General features: G+C 45.6%; 1 protein-coding gene across 1 annotated transcript in view; it reads left to right on the top strand.

The window, feature by feature from the left end:
* LOC135897592 (uncharacterized) overlaps positions 1-19429 on the top strand; it is a gene marked incomplete at its 3' end in the record, with an annotated part of 86407 nt that overhangs the window by 44726 nt on the left and 22252 nt on the right. The window lies entirely within an intron of this gene.

Genomic DNA, 19429 nt, shown 5'->3' with positions numbered 1-19429 from the left:
AGCAGACAAACATGGTAATGGAAATACGTCACGCAGAGTTCCGGTCCACTACGCCGATTTCGGCGGAGCATCTTTTTCTGCTCCGTGGAGTGACTCCCGCTCTGAATCCACTCCGACTCTTTCATTGGAACACCTTACTCCCGCTCTCACTCCGTCATTGGAACAAACTTGCTCCGAAACGAGCAGGAAAACTTGCTCCGACTCCGCCATTGGAATTCAACATTAGTTATTGATGAATCCAACCCGGTTTTCTGTGTCCGGCTGTTTACGTGGGTAGATCCCGAAGACCGTTTACTCTAAATATTAGGGCCGATGTGCCACACTGGGTATGTACCACTGAGCATGTGCCGCTCTTCGACGAACCTCTTTGACGCCAAATTGGTTCACTCGGTATCGCAACAGCAAACGACACCTGTACGAAGCATTACGTGGATGAACAAATCGTTCACCCTTATTTCTGGCCCTGGAAAGCATATTTGCACAAAAATAATGGCGTTTTATTTCAGCCGTAGCTTAACAACTGTAGTAATTATTTAGTAATTTAGGAACTATATATCTGTTAGACTATCCTCAGCTGGAACTTTAATCCAACAACATCTACGTTCATTCGCATTACGTAGATGTCAACTCTGCTTAACTATTTTATTGATTAAAAAAGATCGCTTAATGACCAAAGAAGATTTCTCCAAAAGGCCCTTGTACCTGCTTAAAAAATTGCAATGTCCAGGTAGCTACTCGTAAAAATTTAATAATTGTTGTTCTTTTTTTCACTTAAGCGCACTTGCAGCTGCCAAATTGAAGCTTAGCGATAGTGAAGTCATCCTTGATTTGCAGAAATTCCAAGGTTAGAACCCGTTTCGATATATCAGTCTTAAAATGTGCTATAGGCAATACTTTGGGGTTACAGTTATATTTCCCAAATCCTCCTTGCAGCATTTTTAGACGATCGTAACTGGAGTGTCAATGAAACCGCGTTACGTCAGACAGAGAGTAGTACACTTCGCTCTCAGTTGATGCAATGATGTATTGCCTAGCAATGCGGCGGAGGCGCGTACCTACGGAATAAGCCAAGAGAAGAGAGAAAGTAAACAAACATCGAGAGCGATGATGCAATGTGAGGACGACATTACGCCGTATGATAGGTCAATATCAGAAGCGAGAAAGGTTAGAAGATGGAAGTGATGATGTAATGCGGACACGACATTACTAAGGTAACGTCGTATGACTAAAAAGGTGAAAGGGCTTTACATATAATAGGTCAATGAGAAGAGAAAAAAGACTGTGGTCTGGAGGTGATACGACGAGGAGACATCCGGTCAACCCACTAGAAGCATTGAATCTTACATCTGGGTCATCTGCATTTGTCCGGCGCCACCTCCTTTTAGGAAATTTTGCATTTATACACAATTTTTTTTATTGAAACGGATATATAGCATTACTGGCCCAGCCGTTGTACGCATATGTTATGTGAAAGTTATGTGAAACAACAGCCTTCTCATATAATCCGTGAGCCCTCTTTTAAATCATCCACATGTAACTTGGCTCATGCTATCATATGCAAATGGTCCACCAGTGGGATAGCTGTAAGCGTAATTTATTGCCTAACGTAGGGTTGTTTCGTACACTAGCAAGCATATATTGTGCATGACGATGTTATGTGTGTTTGCATTAAATTGCTACCATTGATGCATTGCAAATATTTCAATTAACTTTAAATATCAGTCCTGATATTGCCTTCAATGGCAGCGAAACATAAAAAGCTTACGTCCTTATAAGTTGTATATTTTCATTATGTAACTACAACGACATATTAATTGATCAGCAAGTATAGTGTCCATGTACGCACTGGCGAGCATACAGAATAAGTTGCTAGATTTGCTTTCATGTTAAGAAGGAAATAGCCGAGCGCTGGGGTCGGTCTTGTACAGCAAATCCAATGCATGAAATAAAAGAAAGTAAATGAAAGGCGCGAAGCGTTAGCGTGAGCAAGCCGCTTATATATCTGCTTCTTTCTCCTGGTTATGCGCGTCATCTTATGCTTATTCTATTTTACAGCACATTTACGTTCGTCCTGCCACACTTAACTAAATGCCACCACTCACAATGAAGTGCACGCTGAACGTGTGCCAGGAACATCCCTGTAAGTGCGTACCATTGCGGTGACAAACCTGCAAGCATAGAAGGCAATATACAAAATCCCCGTATTTACAGCATGCAAACGCGTTCCCTGTGTGGCGAGTCACTGCATTATGATCTTGCAGTTACGTAGTGTATTATAGGACCTTAATCATCGCAATGTTGGCTAACAGCGCAACGGAATATCAAGCGCATAGCAGACGCCCGCCGCTTTGGCGCAGCTTCCACAGCGGAGAAAGCCCGCGGGTGCCGCAAAGCAGTGCGGCGGCGGGGCAGTACTCCGGAAAAGCTTCACCCTTCCAGTATTCTAGGTCACCCTAGCACGCTTTGGTGCAATCAGGAACGCAGACGCAAGATCGGACCAGGGCCGGATTAAAAAAATGGGGGCCCTGGGCTCATGCGCATGCAGGCTCCCTTTCCCTGTACTGACCTCCCCTCCTCTGTCGCCTGCTACGCTGCTGGAATTATGCCATGTTTCATTTTAATTCCACCAAAAAAAAAAGAAAGAAGTGTGATCAACGGGATTATTATTATTGTTATTATTATTATAAGGCAAACAACAAAACTTGCTTGAAACGCGTGCTGTTGTAAACACCAACACATACACTCTAAGAAAATTCCCGGGTAAAACAGGAGTAACTGCGCCATTATTCCTAAAAAGGGCGCTTTCGTCCCTCAAAGGACTAACTGCATGACTGTGCGTGCCGTGTGCGAGTTTCGGAGAGTAAGTGTTTAGTCCCTGCTCAGAAAGAGAGCAATGGTAGGACGAACGGCAACAGTTACTCCCCTGGCACTTAGCTGTTTTCGTCGGTGTCATGGAGTGATGCGGCGAAAACGGTATGGTCTATAAATCGTGAATGGTTCGAAGTTCGTGCATTGTCTATTGAACTACATGGAAAGCAGCACCTTGCCTCTTCGTGAGAAAATTACGTGAAACCTAAAACTGGAATGTGAAGAGGCATGCCCTTCGTGCGCACCCCATAAGTGAGCGATACACATTAAACACGCAAGCCATTGATCGACGGCTAGATTTTCTTGGTCAACAGTACCTAAGTTCCTTCCGTTCCAAGGAGGTTGCGAACTGAAGCGATGTGTAGCTCAAACGGCACACGCTAAGTGACAGAGAAATTGCCCTTCTCTGTCGTCTTCGGTGCCCCGTTTGAGCTCGCTACACGTATACATGGCGTAGTGCCTCAGTTTAAATCACCCTAAAAATACTCGGGCTGATTTCTTTTCGCAGTCACTGATGGTTGCAAGTACACTCAACGTTAGATTCTCAGTGCATAGCTTGCTCAAGATACGGAGTCACTTTTATATTGCCGTACTTGCGTTCCCATGCTTAACCTTGAACTAAATATCCCGTCTTGTCAAACAAGCGGCGTGGTGAAATGGTTAGAGTACCTGACTTGTGACCGAGAGGGTGTGAGTTCGTATCATGCTCTCATGCACGTTTTTTTTTTTATGCGAAGCATATTACTAGAGCTCAACCCAGCTCCTCAGGCGCGGCGGTGTCGCCTTCAATACCACGTGACACCGTGACGTCACGACAGAGGAGAAACGGGGCTCCAACTCGCGCCGACGCTCGCGGCGTCGCCTTCAAGGCTGACCACGTGACACCGTGACGTCACGACAGAGGAGAAATGGGGCTCCAACTCGCGCCGTCGCTCGCGGCGTCGCGGCGGTATATAAGCAGCTGCGCTTGCCTTTGCTAGAAACTCACGAGGTGAGATGTCTCCTGGAGACAGAGCTGCTCGTTGGAATGAGAAGCGAAGGTTGCGGCGTGCTACAGAGACTGTTTCTAGGGGCTTCGCTACGGCGCAGCGACTACGCGCCCCGCATCGGACGCGGTGAGCGTCGAGCAACGCAGCGTTCGGCGCGACAACGAAATGGTCGCCTGAGCAAGCGCCGCACGCCTGAGCCGACGCCGATGACTCCGGCTTTTCTGCGACACGAGCTCCTTAACGCTGTCGCGTTAAAATAAAGGCTAGTATGCTTCGCATCCTGGGCTTAACCTTAGCTAATCCACAGCCATTTTTTTTCAGCTCATTATTTTTATTATGGTATAAATGCCTAATTTAAATAATTCCACCTTTGCGGAGCATCGGAACGAATTACCGTTACTCCCTTGAGGAGCATCGGGCAAGGGCAACTGTTAGTCCCCGAAGAAGTAAGCGCATGAGAGTAACAGTTCATCCCATGTCAGTTCGTCCCCTAAAAGACTAATGGTTGTGGCAAATCTGTTAGTCCCCAAAAGGACTAACCTCCCTACCCCTTTTAGTCCTTTTTTTCTTAGAGTGTATGTTCACTTTGTGATTAATCTGCATTCTGTTTTCAGCAAAAGCTAGGCTCTAAGGAAAACTTTAGTGCACTCAAGAGGAACAAGAACGCAGAAAAGACAACACAGCTCAGATGTCGAGCCTTCTGAAGCTAGGCTTTGTTTGCATCACCAAGTTTAACCCCGCGAGAAGACGCATGGTTGTATCCAAAACATTCTTTATTAAAATTCAAGCATCAGACTGCACTAATCGTTATACACGTTACTCTATAAATATGCAAGAGATATATAGAATACTTAAGGCAACACAAACACCATAAAAATGCACTAGAACACAGATGAAAATTACCAAATGTAAGTACCAAACATTATTTGAGAATATTTTCGTTAAAAGTAAGACAAGCAAGGACGGCACCAAATAAACGTGGCACTATCAAAAACAACGAAAATACAGTTCTTTATAAGCACGCTAAAAATCACAAGAACAAACAAGAGACGCAACGAAGATTTGCATATATTGAATCACACTGCTCAGCGTTTCATTGGCAACCTGGAGGCTGGGAGGCGACAGAGCGAACTTATTGGAACTAATAATGTATAGCGCAAACAGTCCTGTTTAAAATGGCATCTTTCGCGCCTTCGCTTTCGCGAAATCAGATATAGTCTGTTCGAAGGATCGATCGCGGAGGAGGTCACTTTCAATGGACATGATAGCAAGCGAGTTCACCTTGTCGTCACGAGGGCTCGAAGGAAGGCGATTTTTTATCAGCGACAACTTGCAAAACGATCGTTCGGTCTCATAGTTTGCCACGGGTATGCTTAAGTACACTCGCAAAGCAATAGAAAGGTGCGGAAACACATCAATAAGCTTTCTTTCGTGCAGCAACTTCATTATTTCCAGGAGACTCGTGACCTGGCACCCAGAGTTGTGCAGAAAGTTCGTATACTGAACAATTTCAGCGGAAAATTGTGGCTCCAAATCGTTTTGGTAGGCTTTCACCAACTTCTCAGCCTGCTGTGCCAGAGAGGCCTCGCTCCCAAATTCTGTCAGCAATTTTAAGAATCCGAACCTTTCGCAGAGTTCAGTGTAGGCAGCCTTTCGCACTCGCAAAGCAGAGCCTAGACTGTCAAGTACAACAATGTAGGTCTCTACGATAAAGTTTTTTCTACCTTGTAGCGCACTATCACTTTTTCCGTCCGGGTGCTTACTCAAAACGATGCGTTTGCCCTCATCCTGATAACATTGATTGGTACTTAGCATGCGTGCTCTCTCTTCAAAGGTATCAAATAGAGGTCACAAAGAATTAACAAAGCCTTCTAGAGAGCTCAGCAGGTCTACAGCAGTTGAAATGTCTAGGCCTGGTTTCTGAAGTGCTACGCTCATTTTGTCAAAGCGCTCCAAAATTTCACTCCAGAAAATCGTCATGAATGCAGTCTCTAGTTTTGTCATTTTCTTGAAGAGAGAGTGCGCTTCGTTCTTAGTGTCACCGGTTTCTTCCTCGTTCTTTCATATAGCTTCAAGACAACACAAGACTGCATTGAAATTTTTCAGAATGGCCTTACATGATGCAGCGTGTCTTGACCACCTGATCTCAGAGAGACTTTTCCAAACAAGCTGCTGGCCAATTCCGCCCATGCTGTCCAAAAGATACCTCCATCGCTTAGGTGAGGCAGCAAAGAACACATACAGTCTCTGAATTACAGTGAAAAATTAGACTACCTCAAAGCAACTGTCAACGCTATACACGCCAACTAAGTTCAGTGAATTACCACCACACGCGACGTAGACTGCCAATTCATTCAGGTGTTTGATTTGAGCTTGTAGTCCTTTGTATTTTTCTGACACATTAATCTCATTATCGTAAGCTTGGCCCCTACAATCATCAATTGAGATGTCATTGGTCATCAAGAGGGACATCACGGTATCGAAAAGATACAAACCGGTATGCGATTCAATTGGAACAAATCCAAGAAAGCGTTCGTACACTTTCCTATTTGAATAGTATCGTAAAACAACTGACAGGTGATCAATGTCAGTAAGGTCTGCAGTCGAATAAACAATTAAAGAGAAGTATTTTGCGCGTTTCACTTCGTCAACGAGACGTTCCTTGACAGCCTTTGCCATATGCTCGATAAATTCATCACAAATGGTTTTTGACAAATACGATGGGTGACCTTTTCCTTGTACCAGTAGCGTTTGATGTGCTCTTCTAAAAGGGATCAAACTTGGCAATGGCCTCAAGCACACCCATATAATTGCCATTTCTCGGTGAAAGAAAAATCTCCTCAGTGCCCCTAAACGCTAGGTTGCGCTCAGCTAGAAGCCTAATTACGACTACGCGCTCCAACACCTCTGTCCAGAAAGCGGTCTCAGTGACAAGACGCTTAACCAGCTCTTTGTCATTTGTGCTGCTCGATTTAAAGCGGGCGAGCCGTGCTGCCGCATAGTTCCCGTGCTCGACGCTATTTTCATGTGCGCAAACCTTTTCTTCTGCTCTTTTCCAATCAGAAAAGCCGTGCGTGGTGAAAGCACTGGGGTTGCTGGAAATCGAAAATAGTTTCCACCTGAAACAGTAAACTCCGAGTACATTAACCAGTGTCACTCGTTCGCCTCCCCATTTACAGCCTTTCGCACGAAAAGATGAGGTGACATACGGTGTTTCTGAGTTTTGTATTGCCTTTCGGAAAGCGGAAAATTTTCTGCCGGACTTTGTAAATACAATGGCCCTTTCTCGAGGCATGCACTCCGAAAGCTGTCAGTAATAACGTCCGGCCGCTTAGCAGGGTCACTTCGGAGAATCTCGCAACATACATAATGCTGTGGGGGTGTCTACTTCTCTGTTGCCGCAAGCAGAAGGCGTCTCATTCGTCCTCGCGAGGCACACTTTGTGGGTGGGAACATGATTATTTGAAGCCAAACTAACAGAAAACAAGTGAGTCGGTTCTTGGAGTGTTGTTTCCTGGTGATCGTCAGTAGAAAGAGGCTCATCAGGGAGGTTTGGTACCTGTTGTTCAGCAGTAGTAGAAATCGGGCGTGGCGGACCGGACACCTGGAGTTCTGTGGTAGAAGCGCAGCCGAGTAGCATAGACGTTGCTGACTCAGGAACAGGACAGGGCTCGGTTAGCGTCGGTTGCTCAGAAATATGGACGACCGAGGTTGGCACCGTTTTCACAGGATCCAGACAAACAAGATGAGTTAAACCTTGCTTCTTGCCAGGAAACCGTGGTGATGTAGGTGGCAAGTCCTCCACAGAAGCACAGTCGGTACTATTGGGAGTTTGACACGGACTCTGGGTAGAGCGATCATACTGCTCCTAGGAAGCTGCATTCAGTAGGTACTTTCTCATCTTTGGTAGCTTTTTTTCACGCTCTTCTCTTTCTAACTTCGTCTTTTGTTTAGACGCACCATTTTGATGCTTCAGACCAAGCATTTTCGCATGAGTGCATACTAATTATTCACGAGGCACTTCGTCAGTCCGACGCGACCCCAGGTGTTCAACGGTGGCCGTCCCGATGACTGGCGCACGCTTCCTGGATGGTCTGTGGCTGGCCGAGATTGGTGCGTTCCCCGGGAGCTCCTCAGCGGGCAGGCTTACGCAAGCTTAAACGGCGGCTCGGGGCTCAATCGCAGCCCGCGATCAACTGCCTTTTATAGATGCGCGCCGCGTTTGTCTATTACTAGCACCGAAGCAGACGTTCACATACGCATATAGTTCCTTGTACAAATTATTTCCTTCTCCGTACAAACTCACTCCTCCCGTTCCGGTCTCGTCTTCCTATTGGCTAGGAGCAATTGTCTGTTCTAGGAGGTTCTCGATTTTTCTTTCACCCCGTCGACGCCGAGTGGGAGAACGAAGGGGAGAGGGCGACTCCTAGCGCGGGCGAAATTACGCGCCCACCGTCGCCTCTGAGTCATCTTTTTCTACTTCTTTCTGGAAAGTTCGGCGGCCAGTCTGACCTACTTTTTCCGTCGAGCGCGCGCGAGGGTGCGCCGCCACTAGGCAGGAATGGGCCCTGGAGACAGGCCTTTGTGTCCAGCTCTCCAACTTCCCCCTTCACTCTTCCACAACCCTAACCCGAACAGTGAACATTCCATGCCCCACAGCGAGCGGACAAAAGCACGTGTGACGTCATCTTTCCTTTGCTGCCTAGACTCTGCCATCAGACTCATCATCATCTGCTATCGGACTCATCCTCCCCCGCCCAAATTACCATCACGGTAAAGAAAAGTCGAATAGGAGGCACTGTTGGGTACCGCAGTACATCCTTTCAATGCGGCGGCGGAACTATTTGAGAGGTGGAGGGTGGCGTGGTAGTGACGAGGGGCAAGGGAGATGTAGGCCCTCATCCCACATTACATCCTTAGTATGGCTTCGTGCAGCATTGTAACACTTGGTGGAGGCATTTGAAGTGGTAGCCAAAAATATAAAGAATCATCCTTGTCTGCATGAATGCTTTCAATTTCTAAATGCAGCGGTAACTATCACTATTAGTGCAAGGCCCCCACATCTATGCGGCAAGTTCCATAGCTCGAAACTGAATTTTTCCTTTAATGTTTCACAAGGCGTCTGATATGTCCACATTAGATGTGATGTCTTTGTTTTTATTTATCCCAGTGTGGAGAGAGCATCATTAGATTGTTTTTTTTTTGCGTGTCTTGTTTTTTGGTTTATTTCTGAATTTATCAAGCAGCAGTCTCATGATGCTAAAGTGACTCATGTAATGAAAATCAGCTTTTGTTTTGCAGAAAAACAACGCATTTCCTGACCCATTGTTTGACATCCCCTCACTCGCATAATTTTGCAGAGTATTCTACCTATATTGACTTGCTTGACCTCCACTGAAGAGTCTTGCATTTTCTAATACGACTACTGTATTTCCTTAAAATCATTCGGCACTTCTCATAATTTCTGTACCTTTGGCTTCTGATACTCTGCATTCACCATTTTTGCTTGTTTCTGAATAGAAATGTCTTCTTCAATTTAGAGCTTAAATTTTACCTTTGGAACACATGGAAGGGCTTGCCATTGCATATCTGCATAAAAGGGAAACATGTTTCATTAAACATTTGCAAAATCCAATTGATGATTGATGAATGCAGCTTGCAGTGTGATATGACTGAATGAACCATAAAAGTAACTCATCTCACTTGGTAAATTAAAGCACATATTAGTGTGATGTACAAGATACGTTACACTAACGTGGTGGGTTTTCTTGCTTATACAGCTAAATAATCGGTGCGCGAGAAAAAAATTATTTTTGCATACCCCTTGTACACACTGATATAAGGAATATGAGTTGGAGCTTTCCACATGATCTACTTATTTTACCTGCGAGTACGGTCAACAAAAATGTGTCCCAGCTGCTTAGTGGTATTTCAGATTATGTCAGTATTGCATATGTGCCTGTTGTCTAAAATAATTGAATTTTGAAAATGCTCGCAGGTATCTGATGTGCATATCTGCAGTTTATGGATACATGTAAAAAACTCAGCATCAAGGGCAAGTGAACGGTCCCACAGGCCCGGAGTCGATCATGGAAATAGATTCGCTGCACAAATTTGTGACCAAGAACGATATTCCACATGAGATGGCATGCATACAAGGAAGCGTTGAAAATATTGCACAGTTAATAAAACACCTACGCTATTACTATGTGGGTTGATGCACTCGTTATGCAAAACGGAGGTGAGGCGTGCAGACAGGACACAAGAGTAGAGTATTTACAAGCAAACAACACGAGCGCCGCTCACTTCTCTACTCGTGTGTCCTGTCTGCACGCCTCACCTCTGTTTTGCATAATGAATCCTTACGAACTAGCTCAGCTTTCTGTCGTTCTAAGTCTCCATGCACTCTATTTCGTCCGCATTAGGCACTCGCCTCTTGATTACTTCGTGGCACAGAAATACTCGGCACCATGGCTGTTTTTCTGCTGTGGCCTTTGTAGAAGCATGATTGTTCAAAGTGCAACAATTAAACAGATTCTTTCAGTTGCTTGTGGCTTCGCCAGTACAATTCCGGTGCGCTGGTCCGCCTGTCCAGCGATTTCCTACTGAAGGGAAACCAGCAAATAAAAACACCGCTCCGCATGCAGAAAAACGCTCTACTGTGACGCTTCTCAAACGATTGTGATGCCCCACAAGAGGTGCCTACTCGCGTGATATTCTCAACAAGGAGATACATTCGTTTACTTACATGTGAAGGTATACGCCAGAGCACTTCGGGGCTTCGGTGGCACATAAGGCACGAGTGTGCCATAGCGTCCGATGTCGACGCGCGATCGCATGTCAAACCTAAACTGTACGAAACTACTACGCATCCAAAAAATAGATTCGAAACCGAAATTCGCGTCATCCTTTTTTGCATGAATGCGTACATCGTGATTTACATAAGTCACGGACTTAGCGATCGCTTTCTGTAAACTTAATATTAACGCACCGCCTTCATAAAGCCATCAGGTATGCGTACTTAGATGACAAAGCATAAGGTGACCTGTACTTGTTTTCAGCTTTTTCAATAGTAATTGCGCTGGCCACAGTGACCAGTAGCAACAGGGCGGCGCCCTAGAGGTTCCCACTTTTCCGGCCCAGCTTTTCCTCTAGAGTTGTTCTACTAACTATATGGCCTGCTCAGGCCGTAAGGAGAGAGCGCGTCGAGACCGGCTGTGGCTCTGCGTGCGAGAGAGTGTGTTTAGAGAAAGAGTCCGATAGAGTTTCGTTTCTCGGCTTCTGCCTGGCCTCTGCAGCGGCAACCGCGTATGTTCACTGCGGCAAAAATAATTGAACACTGCGCTCCAGTTTTCGTACAATACATGGACATCCGAATTTTCGAAGCGTACCATTAAAACTGATCGCGTGTAGCAGTATCTGCTTTCTAAAACTTCCACTGTTCGCCAGGCTCATCTAGGCTCAGCACTGAAGGAAGATTACGTTAAAAAATTGTAGGACGCTTAAGCTTCGCCTTTACGGCGCAGCGACTACGCGCCCCGTATCGGACGCGGTGAGCGTCGAGCAGCGCCGCGTTCGGCGCGGCAACGAAATGTGCGCCTGAGCAAGCGACGCACGCCTGAACCTTAGAAACAGCTCGTTTCTAAGGCAACACCGCATTCATTAGAGACGCTTTTGTACCGCTTTGAAGCATCGAATTCGTGGCTGAGTGGTAGCGTCTTCGTCTCACACTACGGAGACCCTGGTTCGATTCCCACCCAGCCCATCTTGCAAGTTGTTTTTTATTCATGAAGTGCCTGCTGGGATTTATCGCTCATGGCCAACGCCGACGGCGCCGACGCCGACTTTTCTGCGACACGAGCTCCTTAACGCTGTCGCGTTAAAATATCGTATATTCGGAGGCTGCTGATGCCAGCACGTGACTGATGCGAGCGACATGCACTCCGTCAACAAAGGGCGGTGTGCACGTCGTCGAAACGCACTGCCGATGTGTCACCGAGTGTCCACACTTGGTTTCGCAGACTGGCCGCGCGCAGCGACCACCGTGCAATGCGGTTCGCCTAATTAGCTCTTTGCGGCCGACAGAGTATGGAAAGAACCAAATCTGTGGTTATTTTACTGCGGCATAGTTGTCCAGACGCTAAAATGTTCACGAAAATGAACGCTTTACGACTCGCGGCGTTTTATTGCAAGCGCCGTCGGCTGCGGCTTCGACTACCGGGGGCTAGGCCTACCGGCTCGAGCGACCGGCGGCTGCCGACAAAGTCAGCGCGCTGAGCATGTTGCTCCGCTTAGGATAGTTTACTGCACTAATATGGCCCAGCTGCAACAAAGGAAAGTTTCACGGAGCTGTTGGTATTGTTACGACGGTCCTTTTTCGCGTACGGTTAATACGGAAAAGACTCAAACGGCGCGCCGTTCTCGTCTGTATGCAATAACTGCCACCGATAAAGACGGTAGGCCTTGCTCGCTGGCCGTGGGTGTCGCCGGTTACGAAGAAACTTCTGCTAGCAGTTGAACGCATCGTCTTTTGGGAACTTTAACGCATGCATGAATATTAAGAGGCTAATTAAGTGAAAAACACATTTGGATATATGTGGACCATCGGCACAAAAGAGCATGCGAGCTCCGTCGCATGGTGGTCGCTCCGCGCTGCCCGTCGGCGACACCAACCGCGTTCGGATAGTGTTTCGATCACTTCAGTGGCGTAGTACTGGGCGCTGATTGTCATAAAAAGCACATTTTCGACATCGCTTTATAATATTTATTATAATTACATGTCAGTGACAACTGAGTGACACCAACGCGCTTTCGCAAGCGCTGTCTGTCCCCGTCCATCTTGAGCTTTCTACATTCCGGCAAAATCCGGCTGCGTTTAAGCGTGTCTCGAAGCTTGCAGGCCGAAATAAGCTCGCGGCGCTGGCATATGACAATTCAGTAGCTGCAAGCAGCGTGATGGGAACCGCCTCTTCGAGAAGCGAGCAAGTTGTGTGCTCTGATGGCATCTCCGGCAGTCGCTTATCCATGCTGTTTTCCTCGCCGGATAGCTCTTCTCGGACCTAAGCCAAAATAAAATCAGGCTCTGTTTGCAAGTGAAACAATTTATGCGCAATACTCAACAGAACTATAGCCCGCCTTTTCACGAAAATACCGCTATCAAAACCACCACAAACCGGCGTCTCAATGCGCTCTGGGGCTGCGTTCGTCGTTCGTCTGCTTCTCGTATATAACCATGTAAAGGGCGCTCGTGACAGCAGTTTTCGCACATGCGCAGCAGTATTTATGCAAGCCGACCATTGCGCTACAGAAAAAAAAATTTCGCGTCGACTTGGTGAGTTGGCTATGTGGCTATATTTGGGCTACTGCACATCTGCGACTTCGCTGCGAGTGCCGCCAAAATCCACGTTCTACAGGTGGTTCTCATCGAACAGAAACAAATTTTGAAGGCTATGTTTTAGCTGGTTGAGCCGGCAGCGCGGCCGTGCGTGTGTGCGTGCCCCCCTCCACGTTGTGCCGTTGTCTGAGCTGCTCGCTTTGATCTCTGACGCACTTCAACTTACACCGCGTTTCAGCGTGCTAACCTTTGGATCAGCAACATAGTCTGATCTCCCTGTTATAGGTTTCGTACATTAGACACCCGATGCTAGGGCATCGGGATGATCCGGGGAGTAGAGGGTGTTTCACAGCACACTGTACTAACTGGCTATTATTAGATCTTCCCTTTGAGTGCGGTAGTTGGCCGACGTTGAGGAGGATTTTGAGAACAGAAGGTTTATTCAGATTATTTACAGTTATCACACAAAGTAATGAACAGTCATAAAGTCATCGACGGCCTGCAGCAAATCGGACGCTGCGGCCCGTGGCTAGAAGAACGGAAAAATGAATGAAGGAAGGAATGCATGTCTCTTTTCTCTGTCTCACTTTCAACCCCGTTGGTCTCTCGGGGTCACGTCATTTTCGGCCAATCGTCGAGCCTGCTCAGGTGTCATCATTTTCCTCCAATGGTAGGGGCCCATGCAAGTGCAGTCGCATTCGGCAGATGGGGTCGCTCCGAGGGCTCCACCGTGACTTACAACCGGCGCTACCTTGGTGTTGCCTGCCCGTCTGAAAGCGCTCAGCTGGAGGAGACGGGTTGTGTTCGAACTACCTTTCACAGCTGCAAAACAGCTTTGCTCGGTACCAAGATCAACTACCCGTAACCGTGCCAGCCTCCCGTTGCACTTGCGGGAAGAGTCAAGCAGGGGGGGGGGGGGGAGACAATAGCTCGACGTGCGGCGCATGAGGTGGGGGTCGCCAACCTGTCTGACGGGTCCGGTAACGTGGTTGACGCACCCCGGCGCACCATAATTGGAACGCGACGGCGATTGGATATGGCCGGGGAACTTGAGTGATGCCAGGAAATGGGTCCGTATCCAAGAATGTGCGCAGAAAGGGAGAGCATTAAAAAAGGGTGGGGCGATCGTGGCGGTGGCATGAAAGGAGGGAAGCACGGGTAGATGTCACGCTCACGTGTTCATGGCCATGGCTTCTGGGTGAAACCTGCTCATGGTAAGCCTTTCTCATGGTAAGCCTTTTTCACTGCCATTTGCCTTTTCCTGATTAATTTTTGTTGATATTGCGATAGGTTGGATTTAAGAGGAAGCTTTAGCTGGGGCCCAACTCCGACACGGCCTATTAAAATACACTTAGGGCCCATACATGGTCGCTCCGCCCGTCCGTTCCGCCCTCGTCCGGCTGCGTGCGGAAGCCCGAAAGGCGGAAGGTGTCGCAAAATTCGATGCACGCTCAATCCGCACGAGGGGAACGCACGCGCACTCCTATTGGGCGACGCGGCCTGTTGACAGCTGGCAACCGTTCGGCGGAGCAAAGGTGTTCAAGGTTGGCAACGACCTTTGACAGCAGACTAAACTGGCATATTTTTGCAGATCTGATTTCAAGTTTCCGCGTTCCGGTGAAAATGCGACTCTAGGCTGCCACATCCTGTTCTGCAGCCGTATGTGTTGCATTGGCACCGTCATCCTTCTTCGAAACATTGCACAGTCGTCTTATCTGTGCCACCTTTTACAGATGTATTGCAATCGCATCACGTCGCAGCATGCGACGTATTCCCGGATGATTACTTTCAATGCGCGCTGCCTTGGCTGGTTGAACTAAACCTCTCTAATTATCCAACGTGCTGCGTTCTGCGTCACGCGACACTGATAGTGTCGCCGGAAGCGCGGTGACGTGGTTTCTGTAGTGCTAGTGACAGCTTGCAAGAATACGGAACACACGCACATCTGTCGCGGAATGCATTTGCGTAGGTCGCCAAGACGCACCTTTTTACCACTGAGCACGCGTGTGAGGCCCCGAGTACAGCTTGCTGATACGCTTGCTCGTGCTTCTTTTTTTTTTCACTCTGCTAATTTTAAGAGAGTGCTTAAAGCAGTTGGATTCAATTAATGCCTTTACCTTAAATTATTTGCTCAGCGATGACTGAAGTTCTCACCGTGTGCAAAAAAAAGTTATGCATAAGTGGTTAACTTCATGCAGCAAGGAATTGAAGGTTAAGCAGTGAATGTACAATTCATTATGACTGGCTTAAAGCAATATGTATAGCATTGCTATACATATATTGCTATACATATATTGCTATACATATATTGCTATAGTATAGCAATATGTATAGCAATATGTAAGCAATATGTATGTATGTATAGCGGTGACCTTATGCAGATATATGCATACTCATGAGATATGTTTCCAAGGAGAGTACTTATTTGAAAGCATATAATTTACATTGCTGATAAGAAAACCTATTTTGAGTGAAATCAAACAATTGCATTCTTTCTTGCCAGCCTGGCTACCCAATATGTTGCCACCTTACTACTTAACATACCTAATTTAACATTTCAACAATGTACAAACATTACCAAAGCGCACAAAATTAAGCAGTACCTTCACAGGCATGCTCCCTCTCTCACCCATGGCACCAAACAAGGATGTTCGACTTGAGATTGTTTGATACTGTCGGCATCATACATGCGTGTTCTATTTTGATTGCTCTAGATATAAAAAATTGGCTCTAATCAGGTTATATGAGTTAGTTGGGCATGAGCTGCATGTTGTTTATGTATTTATGTAGTAACAACCTTGCTAGCTCATGCACAGCCATATTTTAGGAAAATGAAAAATGCATAGCATATCACAAACAGTTGGCCAGTGCCTGTATTTATTTGAAAGCAAACCGACATTATCAAGTGTAGCTTAGCAGTGAGTTCAGTGACCTCTTGTGGTGTGAAAAGGTTGATGTAGGTAGTAGTTTTGTGTTTGTCTTTCTTACTTAGTTGCTGCTTTAACATGCACATGACAATGAAATGAAGGTGCGTAGGGCAGAAGACGGGGCCACACAAAAAGCGAGGAAACATTCACTGTCATTTTTTTATTTCCATAACAAACCAGCGAATAGTTCCTTAGGTTCAGTTTTGTGAATAATGCACAAGGTGTTCTGCGTAAAACTGAAAGATTGTAGTGCTCTATTACCTATTCACTATTTGGGTAGCCAAATGAACGATACTCCCATTAGCACTGTGAGAGCACAGAAATTTGCAGTCAAGAGGCCGTAGTGGCTCAGCCTCTGTGCCAAATGTAAAATTGTTCCAAAAGAAAACATGCATACTGATGAATTGGGTATGCATTCACATCTACTATTCAAATCCACACATCACAAGTATTCTTTCATTCCTTGGCACATTTCTCACCATTGTACAGACTTTGTTTCAGCGCTCTGTGTGTGCAGTAAGATAACTTGGTAAATCAAAGCTGCGGTTATTCACTACACTGAAAGCAACTTTGCGTGTGGGTTAGATAATATATTGCTCCTAGATATGGGTCAGCTTAGTATTAGCCGCTTTGTTTACTAGTTCACTGTTACGCCTGAACTATACGGTGCCACTGGACAATGCTCTATCCCTGCAGGCACGCTAGAACAGCTTGGATATGCACAAACAACCCTTTACATCGCACTTAAATTAAGGTGGTGTAGATTTGCTGTCACAATGTGCTTGTAAGCATAACTGCCGAGCATTCAAAAAAGTGTTTGAAATGTAAGGGTGGATGCTCAGGTTTGCAGGTGTGACGTTTTACATTTATAGTGCAAGGACACACCGATGAACAGGAAGGATACCACACAAATCCTCGTGTTGTGACCTCGCAGTCACAATGCAAGTAGTTTTCAGTGGTTTTTAGCTATAAACATGTGAAGCAATCTGTAAATTCAAAACTGTAATAAGTAAACTGAGACACCATGAAAAGCAACATAACACTAAGGTGTACACATTTTATTGTCACATCAGCTCTTTGCGGTACAGGTCAAATATGTATACAAGCTATTTGTAGGAAGTAGGAAGCCTATCGAATATAAACAAGAAACTTGCAGGCAAGGTAATCACAACAAACCAGCTGAGACGGTGGTACTATTCTACTTGTTTTCGTTTGTGATAGCACAAGTGTTCCCACTTGTGCTGCTGGATGGTTGCGACTGATATGCTCGCGAAGGTTTGGGTCATTTACATTTCAAGGAATGAGTAACTGTTACATACGTAGATCATCTTCCTCTGCCTATATCAATGACTTAACTATATGTGGCAGGTTTAGCTGTGTGATTATTGGTGTAGCTGAAGTGATGTATCACACATAGTTTCCGCGCACTACCCGATTGGCGAAAAGCATGCAGGAATTGGCCTTTGAGCTATTGGTTCAGTGGTGGCTTTCCACTAAACTGACTGTTGAAGAGGCAGATTTCACTTCATCAAAAGGCCCATGTGAAAAATAGCCTAGAACTCATGACGCCAAATACTGTCACCATGTGTGACTGAAGAACAACATGTTACAGAACAATGAGCAGTGGAATTAATCTCACTAGTATACAAAGAATTGCAGTTGCATTCAGTATTTCACTACTGGTATACTAAACACAAACCTTCATATGAGTTGTTTGGATGGCATAATCAACAAGATCCCTCTAATGAGCTGTGGCAAAAGCTAATTAAAAAGCTGCTACCCCAGGTACTGCATTGGCCTAAAATATGGATTCTCGCATGCAGTGAATACAGTTCTTAAATAGGTTTACATACAGGTATGAAATGTTGTAACTGCACCATGTGATAAAATTTCAATACGATCAGCTGACTACCACGTAGAACATCTTTAATGGGTATAGTTGGTGCAACGTGCTTTGATATTAGAAGTTGCGCTGTTTTATTCGCACACACATGCACATAAATGGAAGGTACACATACATTTGTGTTCACGTGTTACTGTGTGCATCAAATGAACAGCACCACTTATACTACAAGCCATAAAGATAAATACTTTTTTTGTACCAGTCTAATTCCGATTAGCTACGCAGTGATTTTTTTTTCTCACATGCAGCAATTCAACTCTATGCATAAGTTAAGCCATGGCTGTCATGCCCAGAAAATCATAAAATAAAGAAGTGACCATGTGTACGGGCCTAAAATTGATGGTTTGGCAATATCTTGTCTGGCTGGGTAGTAAACTTCTGTCAAAAAAGAACAATTCAGCACACTGAAAAAGCAGTGTGGCTAACATAATATAGGGAGCAGACACTCTGCCTGCAGAGTAACTTGAAAATTCTGCCAGCAGTTCGTGTTCATTGGCTGGCTTCGGTCACATAACTAATGCTGAGATAACTGTGAAAATCTGTGTTCAGGATAAACTCATAGCAGCCAATAGGCACGTTTTGTATTGTGATAGCAGCTGACTTCTCAGGGACAACGCACTGTGGCCATGAACATGCTAAAGAATGACAAGAGGCGAGGTGCCCCTTTCTATAGTCTGGCAGCGCAGCTGAAAACGGTTCAGTTAATGTGTGGAATCGTGGCCTATTCAAAATAAAGATCAGTCAGATCGCCACTTATAGCGTCCAACATCCCACACCCATGAATGATAGGTAGCAGTAAACTTACTGGCAGATGAAAGTGCAGAAGAAAAACATTTAATGTACATACTTTACAGGCCCAAGTCAGATTAATGCACATTATTTGCTAATGACTGTTGGCAGAATGAACACGAGGAAAGAAAATAAAGCACTTATCAGGCATATAATGCTGGTACTTGTGCTATTGTTTGCTTTAAACTGAAGGCTCGTGACAAAACAGGCAACACAAACCAGATAATCAAATAGGGTGGATAAACAAAGTAACCACAAACTTTAGCTTACCCACCAATTCTGCCTGCATTAGTAACGTGACCATGGCTGGCCAGTGAGGAAGAAAGAACTCTGGGCAAAATTTCTTTCACGCAGCTCTGCTGGCTGCTAGCAGAATATTATATAACACCATACCTGTGACACTTACTAGTTACAACTTGTCCCACGTGTTCATATTTACATTCATAGTGCTTTTTGTCAGCAAATGTAAAATTTTTAGTTAATAAGAAGGTAGTATCCAGTTCTTACCTATAACATATTCATCTACCATGCCACTTGTGTCTTCACAAACAGACTCTGTGCTTAGTCACTAGTCAAAAACAAGCAGCAAGATTTTTGGCTATGTAAGCCGCTTGCATCA

The sequence above is a fragment of the Dermacentor albipictus genome, unplaced genomic scaffold (genome assembly GCF_038994185.2).
Source record: "Dermacentor albipictus isolate Rhodes 1998 colony unplaced genomic scaffold, USDA_Dalb.pri_finalv2 scaffold_172, whole genome shotgun sequence".
Classification (NCBI taxonomy): Eukaryota; Metazoa; Arthropoda; class Arachnida; order Ixodida; family Ixodidae; genus Dermacentor; species Dermacentor albipictus.
The sequence above is the reverse complement of the archived record's forward strand: the minus strand, read 5'-3'. Positions and strand labels throughout refer to the sequence as shown.